We start from the raw sequence: 14491 nt of genomic DNA, 5'->3' as shown, positions 1-14491 counted from the left end.
ATAGCCAGGAGAGAGGTGTTTGAATGTTCTCATCATAAATAAACAATAAATGCATGAGTTAATGGATATGCTAACTACCCTGATTGGATCATTATACAATATAGATATGTATCAAAATATCACATTGTACCCCATAAATGTGTACAGTTACAATGTCAATTTAAAAAATAAAATTAAATAGACTCCCCTTTTTAATTTATATCAATATCTGTATTTTATCTATATTTAGGACTTGATGAGAATTTGTAGCTTGAGGTAAAGTTAGAATATGTTTGGAATAGAATGTATCTTGGGATTTTTTAATGTCTGCACATGCTACACATCAAACCACTTTAGTCAAAATATTTGTTCAGTGGGAAAAAAATCAGTGAAAATAAATTACATCTCTTAGTCCAAACAAAAAGTAATTGACTGATCTATTTCCTCTCAGAAAACTACCAACTTGCATTTTAATTCAACAGTACTTTATTCTGTTGCTCAAATTGCTCCAGCCTTGGCCACTGGGAGCTCTTACCATTGGTTTCTGTGCTCCTTTGACATACTCCTATCAATATTTTTTTCTTTTTTGTTTTTAAGTACTTCCTCACTTTCCAGCATACCTTATATACTATAAGGTATAACATAGTTCCCATATATCCTACGCCCAGTCTCCCCTATTATTAACTTCTTAAATTTAGTATGATACATAAGTACCAATTAATAAACCAATAGTGATACATAATTATTAACTAAAGTCCACAGTTTATTCAGATGTCCTTAGTTCTTACCTACTGTCCTTTATCTGTTCCAGGATCCCATATATATATATATATATGTTTTATATATATATATGTTTTATATATATATTATATATATGTTTTATATATATAATATATGTTTTATATATATATTATATATGTTTTATATATATTATATATATGTTTTATATATATTATATATATATATAACATCAAATTAATAACAGGTAAGGAGGAAAAAAAGACATGACATTAAATGTGCACTTCGATTCCAGGAATGTTAAAAATATGTAGGGGAAAAAACACTACCAGCACAACCATGCATCTGGGGATTAAGCCAGTGCAGAATTTCACTCACTTGGTATTATGGTGGGTTTTTTTGTTTGTTTGTTTGTTTTGAGACGGAGTCTTGCTCCGTCGCCCAGGCTGGAGTGCAGTAGCGCAATCTCGACTCACTGCAAGCTCCACCTCCCGGGTTCATGCCGTTCTCTGCCTCAGCCTCCCAAGTAGCTGGGACTACAGGCACCTGCCACCACGCCCGGCTCATTTTTTGTATTTTTAGTAGAGATGGGGTTTCACCGTGTTAGCCAGGATGGTCTCGATCTCCTGACCTCGTAATCCACCCGCCTAGGCCTCCCAAAGTGCTGGAATTACAGGTGTGAGCCACTGGTATTATGGTGTTTTGCAGCTGGTAGAGGCCAGGTAGGTAGGACTAATTTTATGAATGTAATTAAACAAAATTTTTTATTAATACACATGAGCAGAACTAATTAAAATTGAAGACACATGTTTTCTCAGGCCCATCAGTTTATTTTTGTATTCTTTTGTCAAAACAAAACAAAAAAAGAAACCAAAATCATAAACAGTTGGGGAGGTACTATACATGGTGAGCCTGGAGCATCTTGTAGTGCTGGAAAGTGAGGAAGTATTTAAAAACAAAAAAGAAAAAAATATTGATAGGAGTATGTCGAAGGAGCACAGAAACCAATGGTAAGAGCTCCCAGTGGCCAAAGCTGGAACAATTTGAGCAACAGAATAAAGTACTGTTGAATTAAAATGCAAGGCATAAAATAAATATCCATTCAGCCATACTAGTATAAATAAATGATTGAATACATTAATAAATATGTAGAAGAGACAAATCTTCCATGCAGAAGGATTCCAAATAATTTATATAGACACTCTACCCTGAAGGACTTTCTTCCAAAGAGTATGATATGGAAAGGTGGGGAGAAACAGAGAGCAACTTTACAGTGGAGAAAACTGACATGCACTGCCTCAGCCAGGTGATCAAGGGCAACACCAGCAGTATTAAATCATGTGGATAGTACATATATCTGATGCGATGTGACTAAAATGGCACTTTACCTGTGTGATCCTCCTCTAAATAACACATAACCCCAGTCTTACCAAGAGAAAAACACCCATTTGTGTGCCTAATTGTGGCACATTCTACAAAATACCAGACCAGTGTTTCTCAAAACTGTCATGGTTGTCAAAAACAAGGAAAGCCTGAGAAACTGTCACAGCCAAGTGGAGCGTAAGAAGGCACGATGACTAAATGTAATGTGGAGTCCTGGATGGGCTCCTGGAACAGATAAAGGACAGTAGGTAAGAACTAAGGACATCTGAATAAACTGTGGACTTTAGTTAATAATTATGTATCACTGTTGGTTTATTAATTGGTACTTATGTATCATACTAAATTTAAGAAGTTAATAATAGAGGAGACTGGGCGTAGGATATATGGGAACTCTGTACTGTCTTCTCAGTTTTTCTGTAAATCTGTAACTGTTCTAAAATATAAAGTGTATTAAAATTTTTAAATGCCTAACCAGAAAAAAAAATCATGGACTGAAAGCCAGGTTAGGGATTTTAATGGAAAATTATAAAGCATTTTATTAAGGCCTTTAAAAATTCCACAAGAACACAGCTTAAGCAGAACATATGCAGCTGCTTAGTTGAAAAATGGAACTGGCAGCTTAACCCAGAATGTGAGACTTCTAAATACATTCAAATTGAGTCATTATCATTTTTCATCTATGTAGTATTTTGTTTTTCCAAAGTTCTTGCAATTTCTGACTCCAAGATGGCAAAATTTTACCATTATTCCTATTTTAAAGTTAATGCCATGTCTATAGCTTGGACAGCCATTTTGACTCAACTGTCTAATCTAAATGTCATTTCAATCAGAAAACCAGCCATCAACTGTCAAAATGGTAAAAACAGTTATGTGTGTTTTCAAAGCCAGAAGTGCAATCATGTGGTGAGACTTCAGGGTTTTACTGTTGTCCACAGTTCTGAGTCCCAGGACTGGTTTCCTTACTCGGTATTCTCCCATGGAAAACTTCATCGGGGAATTATAGAGTAATATTTTCAAGACTTGGAATATGTCTACAGTTACCTTTCTAAAAAACAACAAAAAAAATCCTTTTAAAAGCATTTTTTAAAAAATAATCATGCCAGGGTAGCCAAATAGAAGCAACTTTGGGGTTTTTGCAGAGTCAAGTCTTACAAATTGTGGAATATTCCCCTTGGTCCAGGAGATCATTTGACTCCCATACACCACTTCCTATATCCACAAATTCCAGTGTGTTTGGACCCTCCTGATGGCTGGGAGAATCACAAAAAGAAACAGAAGGCACCAGTGAGTAGAACAAGAAAGCTAGATATGGTGTCCTTGGGCCTGTTGCTTAGTCCCTGCTCCAGCTCTCTCCAGCCTCTCCAGCTGTACAGGGCAGAGAGGGTCACAGCCCGCACTCTTCTGGTGCTCTTGTCAGGCCACCATCAGAGCCCCCATGGCCAGGACTCACACGCTGCCAGGAACCCAGCACCATCCTGGAGGAAGATGATGCCCAGCCCTTTCAAGGGAAACCAAAAGGCTGGCATATTTTGGAGGTCAGCAGGAGGGAAATGTCTCCCAGTTATTTAGCCCTGGAAGGCTGAGAATACAGTGGTTTGTTTTCTGAACCAACAGTTGGGGCACACTGTCTGACAGCATGACCACATGTGAACTTGAGAGAGTCCCAGGAAATTCAGGGTGTGTAGCCATGGTTGCTGCAGGATCCAGAAATATGAACCAAGGCCTGAGTGTGTTCCCTTGATGTTGGTGCCCTCCAGAGAGGAGTGTGGGGACATCCTGGGTGCAGCACCATCGAGGGCCCTTCCTCAGCTGCCCTGAGGGTGGCAGTCCCAGGGACTGTCCTAATGACAGCAGAGCACCCAAGCCCCAGGCTCCTCTGTGAGTGCTCTGCCCCTTCTCAGCTGCTGAACTCCAGTCTCAAGATAGGCGACCCTGGGGCTCAAGACTGTCTCTCCCTTCCCCCTCCAGGTTCCTCTGGAGTCAGGAGTGCCTGGAGTCCAAGCATGACTTCCCCCTGGCTTATCTCCTCTTTACCTGTGTCCTGGGAACACCTGAAACAAGCTGGGGGAGACAATCATTTCTGCAGACACAGGGTTACCCCCATGTGAAGCAAGCAGCAAATTGATCTTATCACATGCCTCTGACCGGTTAGGGAGGCGAGTCAAAGAAGGTGCAGTGAGGAAGTATAATGTCACATGCAACATTTACAGGAAACTGGCTAGAAGACAGCAGGGGAACTCGAGAAGTTGGTTGTTTTCAGCAGATTAAAACAACACAGGTTAGTGCTTTTTCCCCCTGGGAAACTTTTCGTAGCCACTCTAAAATACCTAATTCTCTTTCCTTGAACTGTCTTTAACGATTTCTCTAATGTGAAGAACTTGCTTTTTGGCTTTGAATGTAAGAGCCAGTGTACAGCTGTTAACTGCACATTGTTAGAGGAACAAACATTGAGCCATTATGGTGAAAATGAAATTCTCAGAATCTCTTGCTTCCCTGTTTAGAACTTCTCTGCTTCTGAAAGAACAAAACTTCAGATGTTCTTTAAATAACTTATTTCGTGGAATTCAGCTAGGCCTCTTGTCATTTTTACCTGTTAATGTAAATGTGAAACGGGACAGATCAGCCTGTGTTTGCAGACATCTATGGGGCATTCAAAGGGTGTTAGAAAATACAGAAATACTGTGCATAAAAACGTGCTTGCGAGGTTATGTGGAAAAGTTTGTTGTTTGGTGGTGTTTTCATCTCATAAAACTCATCTTTTGGCTTGTATTTCATGTTAAAATAGTATGTCATTATAAATTCTTAAGTTTCCTTTTTTTATTTTTTCTACTGTCCTCCTTCCCCGTTTTCTTTCCTTCCTTCTTTTACTAACACGAAACAGGAGTAGAGAAGCAGCAGTAGGGACAGCTTGAATATGAGACGAGGAAATCCTTTTCCCGGCACCAGAGTTTAAGAAGCAGGCACAGCCCACAGCAAAGCCAAGCAGGCCCTGAAGAGGCCGTGAGGTGTGACGGCTGCCAGAGCTTTACATCTTCGGCCTTGTGCTTCCTAGAGAAGAGTCTGCAAAAGAGCCAGAAAGATGGCTAGAGGGTTGGGAAGCAGCAGTCCAGAAACATAGAAAGGGCCCAAGATTATTCTTCCTGAGGCCAATGAGGGACAGTTTAATTACGCAGTGGCCTGCTGCTTTCAGACCTATGTGTGGAAAAAGGAAACATCTCAAATCCAAGTTAAGAGAAGGAAGTTCCTACATTATTGTACTGCTGTGCAGCTCTAGGACAGGTTAGCCAGAGAGGCTGCTGAGCTCTTTCTGGGTGTTTTTGGGAAACACACTAGACGGCATCTTTGACTGTGTTATTGTGTTAACTGAGACAGGGAGGATAAGGAGGAGAGGAGAGCAAGATCAGGAACTTCCTGTTTCATGTCTTCATTCCAGCCCAAAGTGTTGTAAAATGTGTCTGTATGATAAACAACGAAGGGGTGAGGGGCTCGTAGACTCACTTGTTTATATCCTAGTAATGCCAAATAACTAGAACAGTGATGAAAGAGAAAAACCATGGTTGATTCTGTCCTCCAGTTGCGACATTTTTTTCATATTTTACTACCAAGTTGTACAAGAAAATGGAGACGAAGCTGACAGAGAATAAGGGAAGATTCTAAGCTGGACATATCAGCCCTAGTAGTTTCAGAAACCCTGCGCTAGCTCTGACAGAGCCAGCCCACATTGTCATCAGGTTTGGAGGGATGGAGGGAAGATTGGATTTACCGCTGGTTGGAGCCCTTTGCACAAATGCCTGTAGGAGACACGCACTTGGGAACTGCAGTAGGAAGGCCTCTTGTACCTGGTACTGCCGTTGAGCCCCAGGAAGAGGCTTACAACTTAACAGTGGCTGGACATCCCTCAAAGGAGCTCTTCTTTCAGTTTTGTTTTGCTTTGTTAGTTGGCTATACAGCCTTGCTGTTCCAGAAGTTTTATATTCTGCAAATCTGCTGCTCATAGTAGAAAGGGACTTTTTATCTTTTTATTTTGTTAGAATACTTTCCAGATGGGCCTGATGTCTTTTTTTTTTTTTGAGACGGAGTTTTGCTCTTGTCGGCTAGGTTGAAGTGCAGTGGTACCATCTCGGCTCACTGCAACCCCTGCCTTCTGTGTTCAAGCAATTCTCCTGCCTCAGCCTCCCAAACAGCTGGGATTACAGGCATGCATCACCACACGTGGCTAATATTGTATTTTTAGTAGAGACGGGGTTTCACCGTCTTGGTCAGGCTGGTCTTGAACTCCTGACCTCAGGTGATCCGCCCACCTCAGCCTCCCACAGTGCTGGGATTACAGGCATCAGCCACTGCACCCAGCTGCCTGATGTCATTTTTGTAAATGCATCCTTCCAAAAGCTGTTTGTATTTCTTCTGGGGGTCTTTATTCTTTCCTATTTCTCAGCCTCTTCCCCATCTTTCCACTTTCACTGCACTGTGTTCCTTTGTGTTTGAGATGCAAAATATGGCTTATAAAGTGTCATCATTATATAAAACCTCTGATCCCCAGGTTCTGAAAGAACGAGTGGAGACACAGAATGGCAGAAGGTAACAGATCCTGTTGGGTGGTAGCGAGCACCTGGAGTATTAATCTTGTGTGTAATTTTTAGATAGGAATGACTGCCAAGTTGAATACTGAGTTGAGTTTAAAGGTCAAAGTGGAAAGAGATGAAGTCACCTTTAATCTGGAGAAAAAAATGGGAATTTTGTGGGGAGGAACAGTATGGACACATTCCTGAACTCTCTAAATAGAAAAGGAATGAGGCTGACTTCACAAATCTCTCTTCTTCCTCAACATAGGCAGGCCTCTCCTCCCTGAATCCCAGATAATACCAGAGTGGCACTGCGGGTCGACATCCACAGATGTCTGGGTGACCCTGGTTTCAGAGGGATAAAATGGTGATATATCCCAAACATTCATGCTAGTGGGGAAAAGAAAGTTAAACCCTGATAAGTGCAACTTTTACAACTGAACTCATCCTTGGTATCATTTTGAGTTGGCATGAACTAATCTGGAGGCCCAGCTCTCTGGATTTCTCAGAAAGAAGTTCCCGTGCATTTGTAAGGTATTATTGTTATCACCATCATATTGGGAAATACTAAGAACTATAGGTTTTGGGGGAGTTTTAATTGTGATAAAGGACACATAACAAAATTTACCATCTTAACCATTAAGCATACAGTTCAGTAGCATTAAGTATATTCACATTGTGCAACCAATCTCCAGAACTCTTTATTTTGCAAAACTGAAACTTACACCCATTAAACAACAAATCCCCATTCCCTTTCCCCCAGCTCTTGGCAGCCACCATTCTACTTTCTGTCTTTATGAATTTGACTTCTCTAGGTACCTCATATAAGTAAAATTATATAATATTTGTCTTTCTATTTCTGCTTTATTTCACTTAGCGTAATGTCCTTAAGGTCCATCTATGTTGTTAGCACGTGTCAAACATTCCTTCCTTTTTAAGGCCAAACATATTTGTATGTATATATCACATTTTCTTTATCCCTTCATTCATCAGTGGACATTTGGGCTGCTTCTACTTTTTCACTGTTGTGACAATGCTGCTATGAACGTGGGTTTGCACATATCTCTTTGAGATCCTGGATTCAGTTCCTTTGGTATGTCCCCAGAAGTGGAATTGCTGAATCATAGGTAATTCTGTGTTTGGCTTCTGAGAATTATCCAGCAATTGTGTCTTCTTATACCACTCTTCCTCCTAAAACACAGACTTGAAGATACCTCATATTATAAGATCATTATCATTTTTCTTCAAGAATGCCTCAAACAAAATGTTCATGTCTTGCTTCTGAGCAGTAAAGATGCAGAGGGGACTTGGGCTGTTGTCCCAGCAAAAGGAGCAAGACCAATGGGGCTATTCTGGAGGGGTGGCCATGGTAGGTGTTTGGATTACAGATTCTGTGCAAGAAAGTGGTAGGAAAGATGTGATAGACAGCCTGACACATTGCTGTGTGGTGATTCTTTTGCTGGAGATGTTGTCTCCTAACTAAAATAGCATGAATACTAATGTATACTCTGTAACACTACCAGGGAAGGGATTGCCTATGTGCCTGATTGATTTTTTACTCTGCCATTTCAATTTCCCTCTATTTCATCATCAGTCAGAAGGTTGGTGCTGTTTAAAGGGAAAAAAAAAAGCTCTAAGTGTCCCCTTCTCCCAAAAAAAGGAACCAGAAAATGACAAGAAGAGTTGCATTTGTTTATGAAAGTGCATAGGAAGCTTTTCCTGGAAAAGAATAAACTGGGAAAAGATGAGTCCTTGAAGTAGAACCCTGTCATAATGCAACAAACTGAATTTAAGAGGCATCTGTTCCCAGCTTATACAACATCCAGTACCAGTTCCACAGTAGGTATTCACATTACCACTCAGATTGTTATTTCTCAATGCTAATGAGAAGCTACTGCTTTGAGACTGTCTAACTAGCTAGATACTTACCAGACTTTGTCTTGATATTTTCTGGTATGAATTAGGCTTCCTTTCTAGTTGTGTTCATGCCAAAGGAACTGAATCCAGGATCTCAAAGATTTTAATATGACACATTTTAAGTTAACTCATTGTATTGTTTTGTAACCTAGTGTGGCTTAAAAATGGAGTCATTTGTTATAGTAGGATATGTGTTTGCACACACAAATATACGTGTGTGTATGTGTGTGTGTATAATGGGAGGAATTCTCTAGAGCATATGTTTCCTAAATTAGAAGTCACTAAGTGATATCTTGGAGCCTACAATTATTTGGAATACTGCTATCTTCACACTAGGAGGTTATGCATGTATTATACATAGAGATTCATTTGGGGAGTTTGCTAGTAAACTGTAATTCTTTCAGTAAGTCACTGCTTTATTGAATGGTGAAGATTTGGAGTGTCTTCTTTGATTTCCAGGCCAACAATGGATAGATTTGGTCTTCCTTGAAGCCTTTAGAGACCTGTAGAATGAACTTAACTTCTGAAAATTGGGTGCGGGGCCAATAGAGGGGCTGCTCAATACCTCACCAGCCTGCTATGTGGAGGGCTAGATGGAGGGGCTGCTAAAGGAAGAGAACTGCTGTTCCAACTCCGCCTCCTCCCTGCAGTGTGGCTGCTTAGGCAAGTCCCAGTTTAGAAGTCATCTAACTAAGTGAACATTCTTGAACTGCCACCAGACCTCTCCTAAAACTTTTTTCTAAGCAAACAATGTATGCTTTCAGACTTTCTCTTCTTCCTTCTTATTTTCCCCTTCTCACCACTCCCTACTTTCGCCTCTGCCATTTCATGCCCATCACCTTGTGAAAGCTCAGGGCAGAATTTATCTACATGGACAGCATGCTTCCTTCCCCGGCCCTGTCTCTGAGCTTTTTATTCCTCTTCCCCAGAGCATTTAATAGCCTTCCCTGCACAATAGAGGAAAGTCAACTCTGATGAGCATAGTTATCAGAATAAAACTGTTTTAAGAGGTTTTATGTAAGAAAAATAATTTGGAAAATAACAGTGTTTTTTATAAGATCCTGATGAATCAGGAAGGATAAATAGTTTACTTTTTTTTGATAGAGAGAGACTCACTATGTTGCCCAACTCCAACTGGAGTGCAGTTGCTATTCACAGGTACAGTCATGGCACACTACAGTCTCGAACCCCTGGGCTCAAGCGATTCTCCTGCCTCAGCCTCTCTATGTTTTAAAGACTTCCTTTAAGGGTCCATAAGGAGGTAGCTGTAAGGGAAGGGGAACTAAAAAGGACAGAGGATAATTTTCTCTAAAAGGCAAAAATGTTAGGTTATTCAAAAACTATTTTTTTCCTCTACTTCAGTGCCAGGAACATCTGGCCTCAGGAAAAGTTTAGGAAAGATGCTGTTGTCATCATTTAAAACTTAAAGAGGTAGGTAAAAAATAATCTTGGATTTTTTACAACTAGAAGGGACCTTAGAGAGTTATATCCTTTTATTTTTAGATTTGGAAACTAAGGCCCAGAGAGATTAGGTGATTTGTCTGTGGTCAAAGTAGCTCATTAATGATGGTAGAGGGTGTAGAACAAGGCCCCTGGCTACACACTGGTGACATAAGGGGGAAATGGTGAAGGGGCCCAAGGACTTGGGAATCTGAAAGTAGGTGCCCCTCTGGGATCTACAGAGGCCAGATCTGTGCCTAATGGGAGTAGAGTACCAGATTGAAGATTTGAGGAACTTCCAGAACTCCAGCAAAGTGAGCTGTGCGTAATTCCTGGAAGACAGCACGGCCATATGGTTGGAGTTTTGTGGGTAGAAAGCTAATCCATCCTACCTGGAGAAAGGCTGTGGGCAATGAACTGGTCCTCATGGAGCAGAGAGGAAAAATTTCCAATGGTTGCCCAGTATTGGCCTGGAAAATAGGTCCTGAATCTTGTGGACATGAGTGTGGATTGGTAAGTATGGATGAAGATCTTTTGTGAAGTATCTGCGGTGATGCATTACCAGGGCTCACCACGGCATGGATTAAGCAGTCCTCAGAAGGGTTAGCCATCCTTAGCACTGATTCCAACACCCCTGAACCACATTCTGAATGCTAAGTGAACTTCCTGGGTACCATTAGCTCAAAAAGGTAATTCTGGACAATGGACATCGTCACTGGAAAGAAATGGCTTTTTTTATATAGATTCCGGGGTGCCCAGCAGCCTCCTGTGAATTTTTACTCAGACATTCTGAGTCTGATCCCTCTGGCTCCCAGATAAAAGGGAGATTTGGGGACCTCTATGATAATGGTCTGTGCTTGATGTAGTGTTCTACCCCTCCCCAAGAATGCCACTCTTAGGGGTCTTTTCAGGGTAAACAGCGGCCTCTCCTAAGTGTCAGGCCTACTTTGTTGTTGCTCCTCTTCAAAATGCCACAAACGTTATTAAAATAAAAAATGAGATATAATACATGGGTCCTGCTATTAGAAATCACAAGGCCCGGCCAGGTGTGGTGTCTCATGCATGTAATCCCAGGACTCTAGGAGGCCAAGATGGCCTTGAGGATTGCTTGAGCCAGGAGTTCAAGACCAGCCTGGGCAATGTAGGAAGACCCCCATCTCTACAAAAAATTAAAAATTAGCCAGGTTTGGTGGCATTCACCTGTGGTTCCAGCTACTCAGGAGGCTGAGGCAGGGGGATCACTTGAGCCCAGCAGGTCAAGGTCAAGGCTGCAGTGAGCCATGATCACACCACTGCACTCCAGCCTGGGTAACAGAGCAAGACTGTCTCAAAAAAAAAAAAAAAAAAAAAAGAAAGAGAGAGAGAGAGAAAGAGAGAGGGAGGGAAGGAGTGAGGGAGGGAAGGAAGGAAGGAAGGATGGAAGGGAGGAAGGAAGGATGGAAGGGAGGGAAAAAGAGAAAGGAAGAAAGAAAGGGAAAGGAAGAAAGAAAGAAAAAAGAAAGAGAGAAAGGAAGAAAGAAAGGGAAAGGAAGAAAGAAAGAGAAAAAAAAGAAAGAAAGAAAGAAGGAAGGAAGAAAAAAAGAAAAGAAAATCATAAGGCCTTTTTTTGGACACTAGTTGTTTTCAAAGTTTTTTCTCTTTGTTTTTCTTGTTTGGCATTTTCTGTTAATTCAGATTTATTTATTAAGTATCTTCCATGTGGATCTTATGTTCAAGTTAAGGGATGTGGACAAAAAACAATAAACCTGAAAAATATTAGGTGATGTATATTAGGAATTTAGAAGGGATATATGCTGTGGAGAAAGAAAGAAGTCTAGTGGGGTAAGGAGGAGCAGGGCACAGTGCTGGAGGATGGGTGTAGGTGAGCTGGTAAGGGCAGCTGTCATGGAGAAAATGGTGAGATAATTCACCATGCAGACACATGGGGAAAGCCTGAGGACACAGAAGCGGAACATGCCTGGCGTATTCAAGGAGTAACATGGAGCCAGTAATTTGGAGGTGAGATCCTGGAGGGCCATGTTGGTCATGGTAGGACTCTGGCTTTCCCCCCAGAGTCTGGGAGTGAGGGGAGGATTTTGATCCAAAAAGAGACAATGATCTGACTTTAAATTTAGCAGCTCCCTTTGGCTACTGTATTGAGAATAAACTGTGGGAGCACAAGAGTGGAAGAGAGGGACCAGTTAGGAGGCTATTGAAATACTCCAGTGAGACATGCTGGTGCCATGGACAAGGGTTAGCAGTAAAGATGGTGAAGAGTAATTAGAGTCTGGTTATTTTGAAGGTAGAACCAGCAAGATTGGCAGTTGGATTGAAAAATAATAAGCAGAAGAGAGGAGTTAAGGAAAATAGGGAGTGGCCTAAGTGTAGTAAGAATAGAAATGCCATCAGACTGAGATGGGGAGGGCTGTGAGTACAGCAATTTGGGGTGGAGGGGAGATACTAGGACTTTTGTTTGGGATATAGTGAGTTTGAAATGTCTATGAGACAGACAGCCACGTGGAGATGTCAAGTGGGCAGTTGGATATATGTGTCTGAATATAGGAGTTAGAATCCTAGAAAAAAGTCATCTTTCTTAATGGTCTTGGTTTAATATCACTCCTGAATTCACCTGTAGCTTCCAAAACTTCCATTAAAAACATGGAATGTGACTCTGCCTAGTGATGTGTTCAGTGGTTGATTTCTGGGACTGAAATCAGAGAGAGAATGTTCTTTTGGGTAAACAGAAGTAAAGAATCAGGATTCTTGTTTCGAACTTTGTTTCTTATTGCTTAAAACTTAATGATTCCATAATTCTTATTTTAAGAAAAAGAAGTTTTTTTAAACAAAATGGGCAAAAGCAATACCTTAACAAATCAAGCTTTCCTCTGCTTTTATGTCAAGGTAGTTGAGAGTATTGTGAGATGGTTATAATTTTTATGTTTATGTAAATGTCATTTTAAATATAATTGAAATTGCTTTTTGTCATTGAAACAGATATTATGTAGTTTTACAAATGTTAATGAATTAAACTATGCCATCTTCCTGTAGAAAAGGAGATACCGCTGGCCCTCCATATTCACAAGCCCTGCATCTGTGGGTTCAGCCAACTATGGATCGAAATGTGCAACTTCATATTATCTTCATTCAGGAGGGAGAACCCTGAGTTCTTCTGGGTTGGATCTAAGCATGTAAGACTATTGAGTTACATTTGACTTCTGAAGTCACTTTTTTGTCTTTACTTTTTAGTCAGCTTTCGCATCTTATTTTTAAAATACCTGTGTTAGTACCCTGGAATAACAGTGGCATTTCCTAGCCCAAACTGAGACTAAAAGTTTTGAATTAATCTTTCCCTCAACTTACAAGAAAACAGTTATCAAATTTGTCTTTAAATTATCTCATTAGACCCTCCACCAGCCTATGAGGCAGGCACTCCCATGAGCCCCATTGACAGAGGTGGAAATTGCCCCAGAAAGGTGAAGTGAAGTGGTGATGCATTCCACAGAGCTGGAATTCAGACCCAGGTCTGTGTGCGCCCAGAGCCCCCCTAGCCTGCTTTCCAGAAGCATGGAGTAAAGTAAAACAAACCCGGGCATTTCAGTGAAATAATGCAGACCAAGAGGTCATGCAGAATGATCTCCTTTGTGATAAGCCTAAAACCTGAGACCTCATTCAGAAAGCTCAGGAAGTTGCTAAACCAATCCTTGAAGTGGGGGGATTCATGAGCCAAGTCTTTTCTTAGGCCTGTATCCTGTACAGTGGTGAGGCTACTCGGGTGGTATGACACCTGTGGACTGAGAACATGCCCTCCATCAAACCCACAAGGAAACTTCCACTCAACCCTCAGTTGCACAGAAGCCCATTGATGCCAGCTGGCAGCAGCTGTCCCTGGCTGCTCCCAGAAAGCGCCTGGTAACTGGGAGACTGCCAGCCAGCCGCCCCCTGGAGACCTGAGTGAGGGGTTCTGCAAGCCTTGGAAGTGGTCCAGGACCTTAAGGCTCTGGCCTGAGCTCAGGGCTCAGAAAAATGGACAGGGCTCTGTCCCCATAGTGCCAGTTGTCAGAACACTGTAGGGTGATGGGGTCAGCTTCCACACCAGTAGCCTTCCATGGGGGCCCTTGGGAGCAGCAGCCCCAACCCCCCTCCACAGTGAATATTCAATCTTGTGTGCACTGGTGCAGACATCCTGGGTGTTAAAATAATGAGATGCCTAAAAACCAGTTGGCGAATTGTCATCACCCTCAGCCCCCTGAGCACACCCCCAGAACCCCTAAGACTTCTCCCATAATTCAACAACTAAAGGATGAATGCCAGCACAGCACAGGGTGCCCCTGGACCCTGCTCCAGCATCTTATGTTGTCCTAACTGGTTAGTGCCTGTGCCTCATTGGTTGTTAAATATTTTGAATATCACCCCATTTCCACCCAAGTAAGATGAAACACGGAAGGCATTTCTGTGAACAGGTGATGACAAATTTGAATTGGCGTCTAGGAGGG

At 41.5% G+C, this 14491-nt stretch overlaps 1 protein-coding gene across 3 annotated transcripts in view; it reads left to right on the top strand.

The window, feature by feature from the left end:
- Positions 1-14491, top strand: part of WIPF1 (WAS/WASL interacting protein family member 1) — a 124335-nt gene that overhangs the window by 44898 nt on the left and 64946 nt on the right. The window contains exon 1 of one of the 3 annotated variants that reach the window (XM_003253734.4): positions 4304-4378. The exons of the other annotated variants lie outside the window; for them this stretch is intronic. The gene's annotated coding sequence lies outside the window, so the exon portion shown is untranslated. Of the gene's footprint in view, positions 1-4303; positions 4379-14491 lie in introns of those variants that run through there. 3 annotated transcript variants of the gene reach the window in all.

The sequence above is a fragment of the Nomascus leucogenys genome, chromosome 22a (genome assembly GCF_006542625.1).
Source record: "Nomascus leucogenys isolate Asia chromosome 22a, Asia_NLE_v1, whole genome shotgun sequence".
NCBI classification, from domain to species: domain Eukaryota; kingdom Metazoa; phylum Chordata; class Mammalia; order Primates; family Hylobatidae; genus Nomascus; species Nomascus leucogenys.
Note: the sequence above shows the minus strand (reverse complement) of the source record. Positions and strands in the feature narration are given on the sequence as shown.